At 38.3% G+C, this 19,782-nt stretch overlaps 1 protein-coding gene and 1 pseudogene across 14 annotated transcripts in view; both read left to right on the top strand.

Moving 5' to 3' along the window:
* Nucleotides 1–19,782, top strand: part of CCDC148 (coiled-coil domain containing 148) — a 283,318-nt gene that overhangs the window by 187,867 nt on the left and 75,669 nt on the right. The gene's annotated exons all lie outside the window — the stretch shown is intronic.
* On the top strand, nucleotides 15,385–16,864 carry LOC112916545 (methylosome subunit pICln-like; annotated as a pseudogene).

Raw genomic sequence — 19,782 nt, 5'->3', positions numbered from 1 at the left:
AGGTCAAACTGTAAGAAAATTCCATTTCTGCAGGTCAGAAATGGTTAAGCATTGGCAGTTTCATGTGGTTCAGCATAAAAAGATATAGTGATTCATTTTATTTATTATGTCTTCCTTCTCAGTTATAATCTGGGTTTCACCCTCATTTAAAAATGTTTTTAATTAAATTTAATATATAGTGTATTATTAGTTTCAGAGGTAAGGTTTAGTGATTCGGCACTTCCACATAACACCCAGTGCTCATCACATCATGTGCCCTCCTTAATGTCCATCACCCAGTTACCCCATCCTCCCACCCAGTTCCCCTCCAGCAACCCTCTGTTTCCCATAGTTAAGAATTATTTTATTTTATTGAAATTGTCTTTGCCAAAGTTTCCACTAACCTCCTGATTTCCTAAGCTCTATTCTCTTTCTGAACATGTCAGAGAAGTTAAGAGGGAAGGTTCTTTAATCAGGTTGTCGACATTAGAATCCTGGCTCCATACTTTATAACTATATGACTTTGGGGTAAGTTGTTCAACTTCCCTGTGCTTAAATTTCTTTATCTGTACAATAAAGGCATATCTAGTGTCTACTTTATAGGGGTGTTGCAAGGATTAAAGAAGTACTGAATGTAGCACACATTAACTATAAGTGATTACTATCAATTGAAATTTTAAAACATAAGAGACTTCCTAATAATTTTTTTCTCAAAATATTTAAGCATTTTAACATTTTAGATAAAACATGTAATAACGAGACATTTTATTAAAAATAAAACACGAGGTTCAAGCTAAAGTGCCCTTTGATCACTACTGTCATATAATGTCTTCTCTTGAAGTCCTTTCTGTTATCAGTTATTTACTGATACATGTGCATACATACTATGTGTACCTATATAAAAAATGAGTTTAAAAACAAAAACAAAAAAAAACCCAATACATTTTATAATATAATACTATTGTATTAACTCCAGCTGACATAACAAAATACTATAGACTGGTGGCTTAAACAACAGAAATTTATTTTCTCACAAAAAGAGAAAAAGACTAAAAGTCCATGATCAACATGCCAGCATGGTGATTTTCTGGGGGAGAATTCTTTCTGGCTTTTAGACAACTGTTTTCTTGCTTTGTGTCCGTAGGTGGAGAGAGAGACGGTAGCTCTCTGATGTCTTATCTCACAAGGACACTAATCCCTTCATGAGGGTCTACCCTCATGACCTCATCTAAATTTAATTATTTCCCAAAGGCCTCATCTCCAAACACCATCACATTGGGTATTGGGACTTCAACATATGAATTTTAGAGGGACATGTTCAATTTATAACAACCATTTGTGTTTATAAAAGCATTTATGTATCTATAAGTTTACCTATTATTAACTATTTTTTTATTACTGCTAGCATTTAAGATTTTTGTGCCAATTAGAAAAGGTGCCGTTTTAATGGCAAACTGCACAGATTCTCTACCTGAATAGACAAATTAGGAAAAGACCCCTTTCTGAACCATGGCAGTCAGCTTGACAAGCAGCAGCAAAAGTGGACTCATTCCCTGTTTATAATCCTGGTCCAGCATCACGTTTGCAAAACACAAACTTTAAAATTATATGTAGCATCTCTGCAAATAGATGTACCTAATTCTTTGAAAATAGTAAGTATTATCCACATTTCTTCTAAAATTTAGCCATCTGGACTTTATTTCCAAGAATGCTATGAACTAAGTGTCTGACTTTCATTTTTTGGTTTAAATTGATAGGCAACTGTCTCAGCATCAATTATTTAATGATTCATCCTAACTCACTGAGTTGAAATGCCACCTTTATTATGTATTATACTTCTAATTATACTTTCATATCCATATGGACTCTTGATTAGATTAAATAAAGACTGATCTATATTTATATTTCTACATCGATACTGTGCTGTTTTAATTAATCTGTTTTGCTATTTGATAGAGCAAGTGTTCACTCATTATTCTTTTCAAAAATATCTTTTTCCTATGTCAAATTTCATCTTAAAAAATTCTGGGGATCCCTGAGTGGTGCAGCGGTTTGGCGCCTGCCTTTGGCCCAGGGCGCGATCCTGGAGACCCGGGATCGAATCCCACATCGGGCTCCCGGTGGATGGAGCCTGCTTCTCCCTCTGCCTGTGTCTCTGCCTCTCTCTCTCTGTGACTATCATAAATAAAAAAAAGAAAAAAAGAAAAAAAAATTCTGTTGATTGTTTGCATTGAAATTTTGTTAAAGAATACATACCAAACTTAATCTCTAATCTAGGATCATCCTTCTGGAATAGCTCTCCAGTTCAAGTCTTCTCTCAGCTTCTTCAAAAGATTTCATGGGATTTTTTCTGGTGAAGACTTCAAAATTATTTTGGAATAAGTAGAAATTGATGACCAAGAAGCGAATTCTAGATTTTCTTTAGTAGCTGTGTGAGGAAAAGTTTATGAACTAGGAAGGGACACAGAGGTGACAAATGTCCATCAAGTATTTAGATTAGGTAAAATATGAGGACTTGTTTCATTAGGAGTTTGAGGTAAGACAGAGAAAGAAACATGGTCTTGAATATTATTGAGCTATTTCTTTCCTCTTAGGTTGAAAGATTTAGTTAGTTTGTTCCCAATCTCTTATTTTCTAATAAATATATTTAGCTATAGGTTCCTTTTTTCCCTGTCTCTTTAGCTGCATTCTACAAGTTTTGAAATAGCGTTTCATGATCTAATTTCTAAATAGTTTACATCTCATTTTTGATGTCCTAACAATAAATTGGTAGATATTAGGGTATTTGCCAAAGGCAAGGTTACTTATAGTTTTCAATTTTTTCTACTTGTCTGTTTTCCACATCTTTTCATAATAATGTGCAAAAATTTAGAATGCTCTATAGAAAGTTATTAATCTTACTGCTTTTAACATTAAAAAACCCTCTTTATTGAAGAACTTATATATTACAAACTCTCTTTTCAGTGTACAATAATTTTTAGTAAATTTGTGTAGTTGTACAACCATTGCTATAGTCTAGTTTTACATCATTTATATCATCCCAGAAAAATCACTCACACCCATTTCCATTATTTCCTGATCCTACTCCCAAGTCCCAAATAACCACTAATCTATTTCTGCCTCAATAGATTTGCCTTTTCTGGACATTTTATATAAATGTAATGCATCTTTTCCTTAGCATAATGTTTTTGAGGCTCATCCCTGTTATAGCAAGTATTGTTTTTTCCTTTTTGTTTCCAAATGGCATTCTGTTTCAGTATTACTTTTTAGATCTGTTTTGCTAGGACAATATATGTTTCTTCATGTTGGTAAGAGATTAATGTATACAGGATGATTAACCAAGCAGGGTTCAAAATTTACATAAAAGTATGATATCAACTCTATAAAAGACTTTACTTTGTATTGAGGTCAAGTATTTACTCACATCATTCCCAAATGTGTGAAGAATAATAACTGATCTCAACTTCTTAATGAGACCCCATCATGCAGGGTAGTGAACAAAGATGAAAACTTTTCCATTGAAAGTATCTCAAGTAGCAGCCCGGCTGGCTCAGTGGTTTAGCGCCGCCTTCAGCCCAAGGCATGATCCTGGAGACTCGGGATCGAGTCCCACGTCGGGCTCCCTGCATGGAGCCTGCTTCTCCCTCTGCCTGTGTCTCTGCCTCTCTATCTCTCTCACATGATTAAATAAATAAAATCTTTAAAAATAAAAAAATAAAAGTATCTCAGGCTCTTTCATTTCAAAATGATCTCATTTTGGATTATCTCTCTTCGTTTGGCGGTGGGGTGGGGCGCGGGGGCGTGTAAAATACCAACTTCAGTCTCCGATGGAATGATGGAATGACTGGTTAACCTACGGATTCTGACACTGTTCAGGGTCCTCATTACCCTGTTCAATTTCATCTCATCCTTCTATCTCTCCAGGGTATAGGCAGTACTATCCAATAGAAATATTATGCAAATCAAATATACAATTTAAAATTTTCTTGTAGCCACACTTAAAGATGTAAAAAGTGACCGGTGGAATTGGATTTTTTTTTTAAAGATGTATTTGTTTATTTGAGAGAGAGAGATAGCACACGTGTGCATGTGAATGAGCATGGGGAGGAGCAGAGGGAGAGAGAGAATTTTAAGCAGGGTCCACCATCTAACAGCACAAAGCCTTACACTGGGTGTGATCTTACGACCTTGAGATCATGACCTGAGCCAAAATCAAGTCAGATGCTTAACCGCTTAACCACCTGAGCTATCCAGGCGCCCCTAAGATTTTATTTTTAAGTAATCTCTACACCCAACATGGGGCTGGAACTCAAATCCCTGAAATCAAGATTCACGTGCTCTTCTGACTGAGCCAGCCAGGTACCCCTTTACTGAGCATTCTTTATGTCAGATATGCACAGGGAAGAGCAGAAAGCATCATTGCTTCCCATTACCATTGAAAGTTGCAGAGTAAATATGCAGAAATTAGATCATTTTTCCATGCAGAGGGCCTTCTCTCCTCTTGTCATGATGACATTTTGTAAATGCTTGTTAAAATGTTCAGTCTCTAACTTTTCTGAAGCTCAGCTCTCTGAAGTGCAGCTAACGTAGACTCTCCTTCCTCTGTATTTGCCAACTGTTATTTTTACAAGGATGGATGTAATTGTGACATTTCACTTATTTATATTCACTGTTGTTCTTTGTAATTTAATAAAAAGCCTGCCTTTCCCACTTACCTCCTTTGTAATAACTTTAATGTATTTAAAATTTTAACTGTATGCTCTAAAAGGTAATTTAAAGATTTCTAAAACAGACTTTCTTGGCTAAGTAGCTCCTCTGGCTAGCATTTCATAACCAGATGCCTGAATGAAGCCAGCATGACCAACAAATGGAAGGTAAAGATGTAAGAACTTCTTTGGTCGGGGGATCCCTGGGTGGCGCAGCGGTTTGGCCCCTGCCTTTGGCCCAGGGTGCGATCCTGGAGACCCGGGATCGAATCCCACATCGGGTTCCGGTGCATGGAGCCTGCTTCTTCCTCTGCCTGTGTCTCTGCCCCTCTCTCTCTGTGACTATCATAAATAAATAAAAATTAAAAAAAAAAGAACTTCTTTGGTCAATGCTAATATAATCCTAGAGCACTTTGCATTCTTGGTTGCATTCTTGATTACAACAGCATCACCTGGGGAGTATTTGAAAGTCCTAATGCCCAGGCCAGGCCCCAAATAAATTAAATCAGAATCTGTAGCAATGGGATCTTGGTCCCAACCATTTTTTTAATATCTTCAGGGGATTCTAAAGTGCAGTGAAGTTTGAGGACCAGTATACAGGACTTCTTTTTCTATTTTTTGAAGTATGGACCCAAATAATCTACTGGGTTCTTGAGAAGATCCCATCCTTTGTAGATGTGCCCTGAATTTTTAAATTCTGATGCTATTCCTTCATTGAAATAGTCCAGGGAAGTTATGGAGGTGAAACTTTATATTCATGGAGGATTTTATCAATTCAAGAATCCTCTGTAAGCAAAAATCTTGCAGGTTTCTCTGAAGGAGGTGTGTATGTGTGTGCGTGTGCATACAGGTGCCTGGGTGTGTGTTTAATGGAGAAAGTAATGCTTTGTGTAATAACAAACACTAGTTTTTAGTTATTGTTTCTGAAAGAAGGTAGTTTTTCTATGTTGCAACACAGTACATATTTGAAGTTTAAGATGGTGATGACCATTTGGAAAGGAAGAAACTAGAGCCAGCTGCCTTCCTAACACTAAATTGCCTTTGTTAATCTAGTGTGTGTTTTGGGGTGCTTGCCAACAGCAGGAAATTGACAATTATTGCATTTTCTAAGTAGTAAAACCAGATGTTTCTCTCTATTTTCCATGCCTTTTCTTAACAATATACAAAATTCAGCATGTTGTATTGGAAGGCATTAAGGGCATTTAAAGTGGGTTCACAGTCTAATCTGTGATTTTTAAAGAGTATGTTTATTAGAGTGACTTCAACAGAAACTTTACCAGCATTTGTTATGTTTTTGCTTCTCAGCAAGAGATTTCCCAAAATTAGTAGAATGCTCTTGTTCATTAAATCTCTGTCAACCAAATCCCCATTCCAAGTGAATGTTCCAAATAATGTCGACCAAGGATCACTGTGAGACATTAAACAAATATAGTTCTTACTAAGACTGTTTGCTTTGTCTTTTAAATGATAATAGAAATGTTTCACAAATTAGTATTAATGTAAAAGACTGAAATAGACCCCACTGGTAACCAAAAAACCATTTTTTCAACCCATAGAGGCAATTCTGTCTAAAAATAATAATACTTAGAACCTGCTCATCAGGGGCACATGGGTGGCTCAGTGTTGAGCGTCTGCCTTTGGCTCAGGTTGTGACCCTGGGGTCCTAGGATCAAGTCCCATTTCGGACTCCCTGAGGGAGCCTGTTCTCCCTCTGCCTGTGTCTCTGCCTCTCTGTCTCTCATGAATAAATAAAATCCTTTTAAAAATGAACATGCTCATCAGTATAACATAACTAACTATGGCATGTATGTGTGTGAGTGTGTGTATTTTCATATATTGGAGAATGAATAAAAAATATTTGGACTTAATTGTAATATTGTATTGTTAAGGACTATTGTAAAATAGTTCTTAAATGCATTTTAGCTGAACAAGCATAGTTGACAGAGGGAGGCTTAGAAGTTTATGAACAAAGTAATGTACAGTAATTTTAATGTGAATATAAATAAGCAATCTTGTGCCAGTGGGCAGACGGAGCACCAGCTGGGCAGAGAGATGGCTCAGCTAAGGGTCATTGTAGAGGTCTTGGATGATGATTTATCTCCTGAGGTAGGCAGGTCCAGCTTCAGATCTATGATCCTTTCCAAACCATAGCAATCAGAGAGTACCATTTGTTTAGGAGTTTGGGCTGCTTTAATTTATTATTTACAACTTTGATTTTTGATTTTAGAAATCTTTGCTCGTTAAAAAAGCTACTGGATTTCTACCAAATGCCACATTGATCTGTCTGTTGCAGTTACTTGTTTAGGACATAAAATGGAATGTCAGCAGGTATGTGTTTGGTTGAGGGTTGGCAATATTCAGAAACCTGTTATAATACATTTTTATACAAATGTGCATTGTTGGTTCCCTTTAGTACCCATAACTATTTGTCCTTCATATGTATGTGTCAATGAAGTGACCACAGATGCTATCATTTCAACATTTATACCAATATGGAGAGGCAAATGATTTGCTATGTCTTTTCTACAGCAAAGGGATGCTTGTTCTCCGATGCCCCACATGGTCTTGTGAGTGAAGTAGAGGCAACCACTGTTTAGGTTACAAAGGTTTTTAATCACCAACTCCTTAGCAAGGGAGTTTTACTAAGCACTTTCAGGCAATGACACACTGACCTATTAGGCATAAACTCTAGGAAGATTTTCTAAAGATGCAGGGCTAGGCAGCCGGAAACTTGGCAAGCATGGTTGGATGAAGGATGTATAAAGCCACAGGCTGGGAGAAATGTAATGGTAACCTCCTCAAAATATCACTATGATGGATTCAATATAGCTTCAAGCACTTGTTTACCCTTCCCTTCCTTGCTTGGCACTACTCCTGTAAGGAACACACACACACACACACAGCTATCAGATGATATTAAATAGTAACTAATAGTTACTATTAACTAGTAGTTAATAGTAATAGTGAAAGGAACGTGTTTATGATCTAGGTTATTTTCTTACTTTATGTATTTTAATATGAGTTTGATAGAGTCATGTAGTTTTAGAGCTGGGAAAGCATCTAGCCTAGCCTCCTTGTATTAACTAGGGTTCTAGTTTACAAACAACAGAAATCATTTCCGCTTGGATTTTGCAATAAAAACATTTCATATTAGGGTAGCTTACAGAATCATTTGCAGAACTGAGCTTAGAAAATGTCTGGGAATAATAGAGGCTGGAAAGATAAGAAGAGGCAAGACTGTACTCCAACTCCCTGCACAGACTCATCCCAGCAAGTCCAGCCACGGCCCATTAGATGCCACAGTTTGCACCTCCTCCTCTGCCATCTCTGGACTCCAGATGTCCCAGTTGGTAGTGCTGCTTTTAGTCACACTCCTGGCACGCTGCTGCCACCAATAGCCTTCACAGTGTCTCCACAGGCCCTGCCTCTTTGCATTACTGGCTTCCAAGTGAGGCAGCTGATGGGCTGAACTCAGATCACATGCTCATGAGCCAGCTGCCAAGGTGGGAAAGCAAGTATCGGACATCACTTTACAGGGGAAATTTCTTCAAAAGAAGGACTCAGAAGCTGAGAAAAGGAAAGAAAGATTAAAAAGATGTCTCTTATAGTCCACAGTTAGAGTTGGCAAAATCAACATACCCTTCTTTTCATACCACACTGCCAATAAATTTCCTTCCACCTAACACAATAATTTTACCTTTTACAACTCAAAACATGCTTACCTCATCTTAAAGGGAATCAACTCGAAGTCTCATGTATTACATTTTGTCTAGCTCTAAATTGAAGATCTCTAAATGATGTCTTTTTGCTTTTTTGTCCTCTGGTTCTATTATGATCCATCCCAATATTCCATGACTTATGGACTAAATTTTAGATTACTACCAATAAACATGCCTTATGTAAAATTGGAAGGAAAAGAGAGGTGAAGAAAGCAGACAGAAAATGTGTGTGTGTGTGTGTGTGTATATACATATACACACACACACACACATATATATATATATATAAATTATATATAATGAATTTTGGATTTGGATCTTTTCCTGGGCTACTGATATGCAGTGTGATACTCTCTCCTGAGAGTGGGCAGTGGCAGCAAGCTGCAGTTTCTAGTTAGCCACACAAGGGTAAACAATCGGTACACTTATACCCATACAACCATTCCTTTTTTCACTTTTAGCACAGTATTTAATAAATTACATGAGATATTCCACACTTTATTATAAAATAGGCTTTGTTTTAGATAATTTTGCTCAACTGTAGTCTAATGGAAGTGTTTTGAGCACACTCACAGTAGGCTAGGCTAAGCTATGATCTTTGCCAGGTCAGGTGTGTTATTGACATTTTCAAATGACAATATTTTCAACTTACTATGGGTTTATTAAGATTTTTATTAAGTCGAGGAAGATCTGTATTTATAAATGTATGTATGTATGTATATGTGTGTATGTGGTGAAAATCATAATTCAAATTTATTTATAATTTTTCTTTTCTATTATGCATTACATTTGCTCTTTGCTTTCAGCCAGCATCTTGGCTGGGTGAAGTTCTTTACCTAATGGGTTGACCTATACCGGCTTATGTATGGTGACTTTTACCATTGACCATGCAATGCCAGAAGATATCCTAGGAGTTCCTTAGAGGTCACCTACTTCTTCCTGCCTCTGTTGTTAAATGACAGCAGTCCTATTTCCTTCGGATGTCAACTGTTGCAAATGTCAACTGTTCCACCTCTGATGTCAACTGTTCCACAAGTAGAACCTCCTTTTCTACTTGTTTACTAACTGGTATGATAAACCCTCAAAGGCAAATATTTGCATCAGCTCCCATTTCAATGTAACCATTGTTATCCTCCCAGTGGCAGTATTAGAAGTTAAAACCAGCAGAGACTAGAGTCTCAGGGATGGGGAAAAAGAGATTTTGCAAATGGGTCTTTAGGGTTAATAGTGAAAAGCACCATTCCCACTTTATATGATCTGGTTGTGTGGAGAAACAGGATAATATATTAGCTACTACTTCAGAGCAAAACCGCCTCCTGTAAAGTAACACCCAACCTCACAAAATACTGTCTCACAGCTCATGATATATCTAAGTATTCAATAGGCCATTTCTTTGTTTTATAAGGACAGCAGCATGGGGGCTTCAGCCCATTGCCCTACATCTTACACAGTTAGGGAATTCCTTAGGAAGAAGCATCATCTTGTAGAATGCAACAACGGTGCACAAATGGTGCAAACATGGTGTACAGGGAAAGAAAATCCAAATTCTTTTTGCCTTTCCCCTGATAGAATGAGTGTGATATAATGTTGTAACGAGTTAACACTGTCTAAATCCCTGCTGTATTTTGTCCTTGACAAAATCAGATCAGCCTTGATGAGGGTAAATTCATGTAACAGAGCAGTGTATAACTTTTGTTCCCACCAGTGGGAGAATTGTACCATGAGCCCACTGAACAAGTATTAATTTGTTGGAGAAGAAGACTGACACACATATAGCAGATCATCTCTTCCATCTAATTCTTTAAAATCACCCATATATTATTCCCACACTCTGAACCAGTTCCATTAGGGGAACTTTCCCACACACATTATCTCTCTGACTCTTCCTGTCACAAATCCTCCAATCATATTCCTTCAATGTCCCTAATCAGCTGACCAAACTATTAACTACCACCTACAAATTGTTATTAATCCATCATTATTCATTTACTTAAAAATATTCAAGTACGGGGACGCCTGGGTGGCTCAGCGGTTGAGCGCCTGCCTTGGGCCCAGGGCATGATCCCGGAGACCCAGGATCGAGTCCCACGTCTGGCTCCCTGCATGGAGCCTGCTTCTCCCTCTGCCTGTGTCTCTGCCTCTCTCTGTGTATCTCTCATGAATAAATAAATAAAAAATTTTAAAAAATATTCAAGTACCTAATGTGTGGCAGTTACTTAATCCTTTACCTCAGGTGAAGTGAACATTAAGATAGTCCTCTTGAAATTATACCCACTTGGAAAATTTCTCTTCTCTCTACCATCTTTCAGGGAGATTTCAGAGCAGAGCTACTCATCATAGCAGTTTACATCTGTCTGGGGCCAGGATATGTATAGACCTGGCTATAAAACTGGCTCATTTTTTTTTCTTCTCCAGTCAGCTAGTTATTGAGAATGCCCCTTGGGCCATATGTGTGGGTTGAAGGAGTGATGTCAGTGTGGAAGGTGAGCCACCTGTTCATAAAAATTATCTGTGTCTTCCAGTCATGCTCATGGTCAAGCTCAATCTACTTTCATTTCATTAGTCCGTGTTGCTAGTCACTCCCAGCTTTATGGCCAGGTGGCTCAGATAACATCCAGCTCATTATGAATACCTGGAGTCTTATTGTCACCTGGTGTCTTAAAGTCAATAGTCCAGTTGGTACCTACACTAGTCTATAAAAGGTAGATTAAAAAAATAATACTATCTTATAAGGTTGTTCTGAGAAATAAATAAATTAGAACATGGGAGCACTCACTACAAAGCCTACTACATTGTGCCTGCTTGACAAATGCTAGTCATCATAATAATTGTCAGGGTCCATTAGTGAACCAAGAGCTGGTTCTTAAAAGAAAACTCTGCAAAGAAGACCTGAGTGTGCTATCCAGTCCTGAGGGTATTAGACAAGCTCTATGGAACATTCTGACCCTCCAGAATACATCAGGGAATCCGTGATGCCATAGGGCCAAGCGGCACTGCTGTCTCCACTGTGGCTTAGATCAGTTGGATAGCTTTCTTTGTCTCTGGCCCCTTTTCAAACTGTAGCTTTTCAGGTCACCCACTAGACTGACTGGAGAGGCATTCCCAAATGCTGATTTTGCTGCTTTCCAAATCCAAAGGCCCACACTGTGATTTTTAGAAGTGGAAAAGAGTACAGGTCTTTTACTTTGAACCAGAGTAAGAAGATCTATATTGAAATTTCAACCCTATACTTTCTGTCTCTCTGATCTTAGGCAGGTCCCACATGGTTGTTATCAGAATTAAAGGAAATACCATCTATAAAGTACCTGGATTAAAATACTCCAATATTAGTTCCTCTGCATACTCTCCTCCTTACCTATAATGTTTAACCAACTGTCTCCTGACTGCCACATGGATGTCTCTCTGGCACTTCAAATTCTCCATGCCCCAGAGGAAGCTATTCATCAACGCTTCTAATCTGTTCTTCTTCTACTATTTCCTTTTGGGTAAAGGAAACCACCACTCACCCTGCTGCCCAGTCAGGTGACTCCTCCCTCTCTCACTCCCCATTTCCACAGCCAAAGGCTTAGTAAATCCCATGAATTTACCTTTTGAATATTGGTCTCTATTGCTATCCTCATCAGTCTACTGTTATCTCTCACCAGAATTAAAGCTATAACTTCTCACTATTTCATCCTTGCCTGCGATGCAAACACATCCAGAAATGTGATTCTGATACAAAAAAAAACTCTTCAGTGCTTCATCTTCACACTTCTGATAAAGTTCAGATGCCATAATATTGCTTATGAGATGACTATGGTCAGACTCTACTTCATCTTTTACCTCCCACCTGACTGGTTTTCTTTTTTAAGATTTATTTATTCATTAGAAACACAGAAGCAGAGACATAGGCAGAGGGAGAAGCAGGCTCCCTTGTGCGGAGCCTGATGAGGGACTTGATCCGGGACCCTGGGATTACAACCAGAGCCAAAGGCAGACGCTCAACCACTGAGCTACCCTGGCGCCCCTCCCACCTGACTTCTTGCCCATCTGACTCCTCTTTAGACTCCTAAACACTACCAGCTCCTGAAGGGCCCCAGTATTTTTCTTGCCTCCACTGGCTCTTCAGACTGCATCTTTTGAGAACACTCTCATAGCTAATTCTTACTCCTTCATGTCTCTGCTCAAATGTGACTTCCTCTGAGGCCTTCTCTGGCCCCTAAACAAGGTTAGGTCTTAATACATGTTCTCGTAGACCTGTTGTGATGAAATGTTGTGACAAACCATCCCTTAACTTGTTGGCATGGGACAAAAATGATGTTATTATTGTGCTTGGGATTCATTGGGTTAGGAGTTTAGACAAGTCCCACGGAGGATGGCTTATCTCTGCTCCATGATGTCTGGACTATCAGACCTTTGAAGACATGAATGGCTAGGAGTGGCTTGAATGCCTGGAGCTGGAATAATCTGATGACTTCCTCTTTTCATTGGACTGGGTTGACTAGAAATTTAGGAGTAGCAGGAGCTCTGGGGCTCCACATGGTCTCTGTCTGAAGCTTGACTCCTTCAAAGCACAGTGGGCTCAGAGCAGCTGGACTTCCTACAAGGTACCACAGGGCTCCAGAAACTCATCTTCCAATAAGCAAGGCAGAAGCCATATGACCTAGAAACCACATAGTGTTACTTCTATTTTACCTATTGATCAAAGTAGTTATAAGCCTAACCAGATTCAAGTAAAGGGAGTTTAGCTCCAAATTCTTAAAAAGAGGAAGTATCAAATAATTTGTCATCATGTTTTTTTTTTCCCTAAGATTTTATTCATTTGTTTGAGAGAGAGAGCATGCACAAGTGAGGGGAGGGACAGAGCAAGAGGGAGAACAGACTCTGCTCTGAGCAGGGAGCTGGACATGGGGCTGGATCCCAGGCCCATCCCACTAACCTCACCCAGGATCATAACCTGAGCTGAAAGCAGACACTTAACCCACTGAGCCACCCAGGTGCCCCTGTCATCATGTTTAAAGACCAGCACAATGTCCTACATCTGCACAATCTCAACACCCATATTTTAATTGTAATTACTTGTTAGATTTTTATTTTTTCCAATAAATTGTTAATTTTATGAAAACGAAATCTGTGTCTACACCACAATGTTCTCATATTTAGCAATTGTAGATTATGTCTCAATGAACATCCATTAAATGGGAGAATGCATACAGCTAGAATAAAGTGGTAAGGCCTGAATTTGTTGTGGGTGAATGAGCCACGTTTGTCTTTGCTGTGGTTAAACTAGAGGAATAAGGAATTACTTCACTCTTATGATTATTTATCTTTGCCTCTTTTTTTCTTAAGAATGCCATCTCAAAAGTGTCAGGCCTAAGTGTTAAATGTCATAGATCTTAAAGTTACCTAGTTCAATGATTTCAATTTTTTAATCTTTTCTACTACCTCTCCACTTAGTGGTCATACATCCTAGGTATGTGTGTATCTCCAGACACTAAACTTTCTGTCTTCCAGGGCAGTCCATTTCATCTTTGGACAGCTATTGAATTTTTCTCTTTTCCTCTTGTTATTTCTATATTTTTTGGTAGTAAGCCCAGCTCTTTCTTATCAGCTTCCACACATTAATCCTTCTTCTATTGCTTGAGAGCAAGTGGAACAAGTCTGAACCTTCCTTCTCTTGACAACCATTTAAACACTGAGGATAGTTATGTATTTCTCTTTCCCCATCTCCATCTCTATCCCTATAAGCCCTTTCTTTTCATAAGCTCTTTTTGGAGAGGTAGGTTTTCAACTCATTTGTCATTTTCAATGAAGGAGAGGCATAGGGGAAAACCCTCTCTGGCCAAAGGGGCCCACCATGGTTCAGCACATATCATGGTTCAAGGTCACTATGGCAATATTATCAAAGGATAGAAATTATTATAAATAAAAACTATTACTTAGGAAGCTATTTGTGTCAGTATCTAAATACATTTATTTAAGTAAGACAAATTTACATCTACAAGCAAGCTAATTTGATTGCACAGAGGTATTAACATGTGATCAATCGGTCATGGTGAAGCCCCAGGTTAAAAAGACAGTGGATAAGGTGCCTTCACTTGCAGAAGGAAGTGAATGAGAAACCTCTCTAGTTCCAAGCTGATAGATCAAGATTCTAGTTGTTATTTACCTACATGGTGACTGACTCCTCCCGATTATACTGATTACTAACTTAGAACAAACCTTCCTATTTAGGGCAGCTAACGGACCTTTTGAATCTCGGAGGTCTGGGAACAGACTTAGTATCTGCTCAGTGGATTTAAAAGCATAGAGCTGTTTAGCCTTGTCAGGCCATTCAGAGGAGCCCCTTTCCTTCACCAGAGCCAAGTGAGGCAGCTAAAAGGCAGCCCGCACAAAGGTGCAATTGTAAGTTCTTCCCTTTTGTTTTCTAGGTTGAACCATACCTACCATTCTATCTATTTTTTGTATTGTCTGTAAGCCAAGAATATTTTTTACATTTTTAAATGCCTGGGAAAAAAGAAATCACATTATGTGAAAAATACGTGAAATTTAAATTTCTGTGCCCATAAGAAATGTTTTATTTGAACACAACCATGTTCGTTCATTTGTCTATGGCTGCTTTTGTAGGCCACAATGGCACATATAGTGTGACACGTACAGCAGCTGTATGGCCCACAATGTCAGTATAACAATGACCATGGGACATACTGTGACTGTATGAGCACAGCAACTGAAATATTTATTATCTCACCCTCTAAAGAAAACGTTTGCGGGATCCCTGGGTGGCGCAGTGGTTTAGCGCCTGCCTTTGGCCCAGGGCGCAATCCTGGAGACCCAGGATTGAATCCCATGTCGGGCTCCCAGTGCATGGAGCCTGCTTCTCCCTCTGCCTGTGTCTCTGCCTCTCTCTCTCTCTGTGTGTGTGACTATCATAAATAAATACAAAAAAAAATTAAAAAAAAAAAAAAAAAGAAAACGTTTGCTGACTCCAGGTTAGTGGGATGGTAGAAGGGGAGCGCATCAATGCTGTGGCTTTGTGTAAAATATCCTTATGTATTTGGGTTCTATCCATAACTAGCCTCTAGATAAATTAAACTGGAATCTTAAGGAAAGCTAGAAAACCTGACAATTCTATTCAATCGAAGGCGCCATTCTTTTTTGTCAGTTCCCTTTCACATTAAAGTAGTTAGAGCTCTAGGTATGCTCTGACCCTCAGCCAAAGCAGAGCACAAGAAAAGGTTCTTCTGCAGAACATGTATGTTAATTAATTTTGCCCAAGGAGACAAAGTATTGGTGCATGTGTATATGGATCACTTTTTAAAATCTTTATTGAACTCACAATCATCTCTCTCTTTTTCCTCTATCTCCCAACTTTGATAAAATTTCAAGTTTAAGGAAGAGCTGCAAAAGTTGTACAAAGAATTTCTACCCAGATATACTAACTTTAAGTATTGTGCCCTATTTCCTTTATTTGTATTCTTGCCCTCTTCCCTCTTTCTCTCCACCCTGCCCACACACTGTGGTCTACCATACTATTTAAAAGAAAGTTGTAGGGGTACCTGGGTTGCTCAGTGGTTGGACACCTGCCTTTGGTTTGGGTCATGATCCTGGGGTCCTGGGGTTGAGTCCCACATCAGGCTCCCCACAGGGAGCCTGCTTCTCCCTCTGCTTGTGTCTCTGCCTCTCTCTGTGTCTCTCATGAATAAATAAATAAAATCTTTTTAAAAAATAAAATAAAATAAATAAAATAAAATAATAAAATAAAAGTTTCAGGCAAGTGGCGGAGTTGCTGTGCTTTGGTTCTCTCTCCAGGCCTGTGTTTCTGTGCTTCCTGCTTCAGTGAGCTTCCTCCAAACTTTCCTGCTGCCATGCTCAACTGAGGGGCTCTGGCGGCGGCAGCCAGATACCAAGGCTGGGCTGAACAGCAAGGGCTTTGGCATCTTGGCACCTCTTACATTACTGAGAGCCACCTGCCTTGGTTAGATGGCCCTGGATTAGGATTCTCAATGGACACCATTAGTTTGCACAGTGTCCAGACACCTAGATGCCTATCCATGTGAGTATTTGCTGGTTATGGTAAATGCCAAATTTGAGGAAGAATCAAAAGTATCTGTTGCTGAAGAATAAGACAGTGATGATAATGTTGAACCTATTGCTGAACTTAGATTTGTGCCTAGTGATAAATCAATGTTCACTGCAATGTGTGAACGCCCAACTTTGCCTCCAGATCCTGAGGATGAGGATTCAGATAACCATCTGACGAGGATGGAGAAGAATAGGATGCAGAAGCACATGAACCAGGGCGGGCAGACATCCCTACATTTTATACCCATGAAGAAGGATTATCCCATTTAGCAGCAGCAGGCCCGGCCACATTGAAGAGTTTAGAACACAGGCTTTCTCAGGCTGAGCAGCCAGTGTAACGTGGCTGGAGTCTGGACAGAAGAGTCAACAAGAGACTATGAGGTGGGATGGAGGTAGCTTCCAACAATTGCTGGATAGTTCAGGGATGCAGATTGTGGTCACTGAGAATGATTCATGCTGCTGTGAGATTCTACTCCTCACTGTAGAAAAGAACTTGGTGCCTCTTCTGTGGAGTAAGTGTTGATAAAAGTCTTTTTCCTTCTCCAAGATTTACCTAAACCAGTTCTTTTATGAGACAGACTATGCAGAGATAAAAAGTTGTCACCGCAGAAGAAACTATGACCTTTATTAACAAAGGTGAATGAACTAAGAGGGTATTTGTAATTTATCATCTACCTTAAAACTCTCTGTATATAGGTGCCCTCTGAGTAGGCCTATAGTTCCTGCCTTCACTACGTGCATCTTCCGTAACCTGGCAAGCCACACAGTGAGAATGCACAGGCACCTGAAAGTGTAGGTAGGCTGGATGGGAAGAGGGAGGTGGAGTCTAATATCTACCCCTTTAGAGCCTAGGCCTTCCCTTACCCCTTAAAAAGAAAAACAAAAATATCTCAGAGAAATCCCGACCTCTGCTCATTCTCCAGAGGGGTAAGGGTCTTTAGGGAGCCTCTTGGGAAATATCTTAGCCACATATACTATTACTAACACAAGTGCTGCTGATTAGCCTTTAATGCCTTTTGCCACATGTCACCAGTCTGTTTTGTTATAACCTCAGGTTTATATCCTTTAATTTCTAACCTCTTAGGTTGGTTTCCATAACAACCAGTGAAATTGGGATGAAGTCCTCAGAGTACTTCAGATGATAATTGTCCTGTCTTTGTAATAGCTTAACAAATAAATCTAGGTTTTCTAAAAAACTGAAACACACAAAAAAGAACATTGTAGACATGAAATCTTACCACTAAATATTTTGGCATGATTTAGCTAATAAGGACAATCACCTACTTTACCACAATACCATTAGGATAGCTAAGAAAATGAACAAAAATTCTATAATGTCATCTAGTATCGTCGACTCCATATTCTAATTTCCTTAATTATCATTTAAATGTTTTTATAGCCCCCTCCCAACTAATATAACCACAGGAAGGAAAAGCCCCCTCCCAACTAATATAACCATAGGAAGGAAAATATTAGTTCAACTAACTTTTGAAACTAGGCCTCTATACATCCTCAGTCAGATGAATTTTAAGGGGAAAAGACTGGGAAGAAATCTTAAACTTCACTCAGTGGTTTACTATTAGTGAGAACATTGGTATTGGGACCTTGAAATATTTTACATTTGTGGTAGGACAAAACATTTAAAGGAACATTTTAATGTTAACATTCTGGAGAATGGCCCTCCCTTCTGCTATTTCCCTATACCTGGAGTCAGTATGCTTTTTCTGTAAAAGGCTAGATAATAAATATTTCAGCCTATGGGCCATACGCTCCAGGTACTAAATCATACAGGCTAGCACCTACATCAATTTAGATATTGATTTCTAAATATCATTTTCACCTAAAAGAACCAGGATTAACTGAGAAGAAAATGGCTGATTCTACATTTGGAGCAAAGAAATTATCATTTTGTCATCTCATAAATGTTGAAGACCTAATAGATTTAGAAGCCGGCACTTTTCAATCTCCAATGTAATAATTATTTCAGGTAAAGACCATCAGTAGATAATAAAGTCTTTAGATGGAATATTTTTATATGATAAACAATATTTACAGAACCAAAGTATCTCTTCATGAATTATTTACTAAATGAAAAGAGGGAAAAAAACATGCCTGTACATTGGGGAGATCTGGCTATCACCGCTTTAAGTAAACAAACAACATCACTAGAAGTGGACTAACAACCTGAGAGGATGCAATATGAAATACATCACCTTTGTGCCAAAAATACTTTATCTCAATTTAAACAATTTTCCAGTATAGGAATTGGCAAAGATTTTTTAGAAAGAGACAGATTATAATTATTTTAGGCTTTGTGGGCCATATGGTCTCCTCAGCATTGCTCAACCCTGCCCTAGGAAAGCAGTGATAGACAATATGTAAGCTAATGGGTGTGGCTCTGTTCCAATAAAACTTTATTTACAAAAATAAAATGGAAGATTGGATTTGGCCTCTGAGTTGTATATAGTTGGTTAACACCTTGTTTGAAACTTAAAGGAAAGTTAGGGGGAAGAGGAATGAAGGGAAAGCATTAGATACCAAGAGGAAATAATCAGACAAACCCAAAATGATGGATATGCTATTTACAACTTTAAATGCTTCAAAAAAGTCAATATCATGGCTAAAAACATGATGGAACTGTTGACTATTTAGACTAAAATAAATTAGACTAATAATAATTTAGACTAATTTAGACTAATAATTTAGAATAATTAGACTAAATAATTTAGACTAAAATAAAAACCTGTTTGAGTGTATGGATTTAGATAACAACCATCCTTTTTAAACACGGTGCCACTAAATCCTGTCTCCACACCCTGTTCTTGTGTAGATTATTTTTTGGACCAATGTACAGGATCATTTGATTATCCTCTATCCTCCATCAGAATGATTTGTAATCATGATCAGAATGACTTGTTTGAGAGTATCTCAAGCCTCCTGGGTTGCTTTTCAATCTCATGACATAAAATCAATCCTATTTTTCTGTAAACTTTTGATTAAAATCATTAAGAAAGCAAGTTTATGAAGAGCAAGAGAGGCAGAAAAAAAGTGCCTATGCTTTAATCACCAATCTTTAATTATTATCAGTCACAAACAGGAGGTTTGTATCACTGACCCCTTTTATTCCCAAAGGGAAAGAAAACTTTGCTTGTTCCTGATAACAATCTAAGCAGATAACTATATTTTTACTAATAATTATAATAAGGTGACCTTCCTATTCACCTGCAATTTTCCTGTGAGACATGACTTGGAATTAAAATCTCAATTTATTTCAGAAAATGTCATTTAAAACTCCTAAGTTCTGTTATAGAGAA

The sequence above is a fragment of the Vulpes vulpes genome, chromosome 3 (assembly GCF_048418805.1).
Source record: "Vulpes vulpes isolate BD-2025 chromosome 3, VulVul3, whole genome shotgun sequence".
Taxonomy (NCBI): domain Eukaryota; kingdom Metazoa; phylum Chordata; class Mammalia; order Carnivora; family Canidae; genus Vulpes; species Vulpes vulpes.
This window is presented reverse-complemented; position numbering and strand designations above follow the sequence as displayed.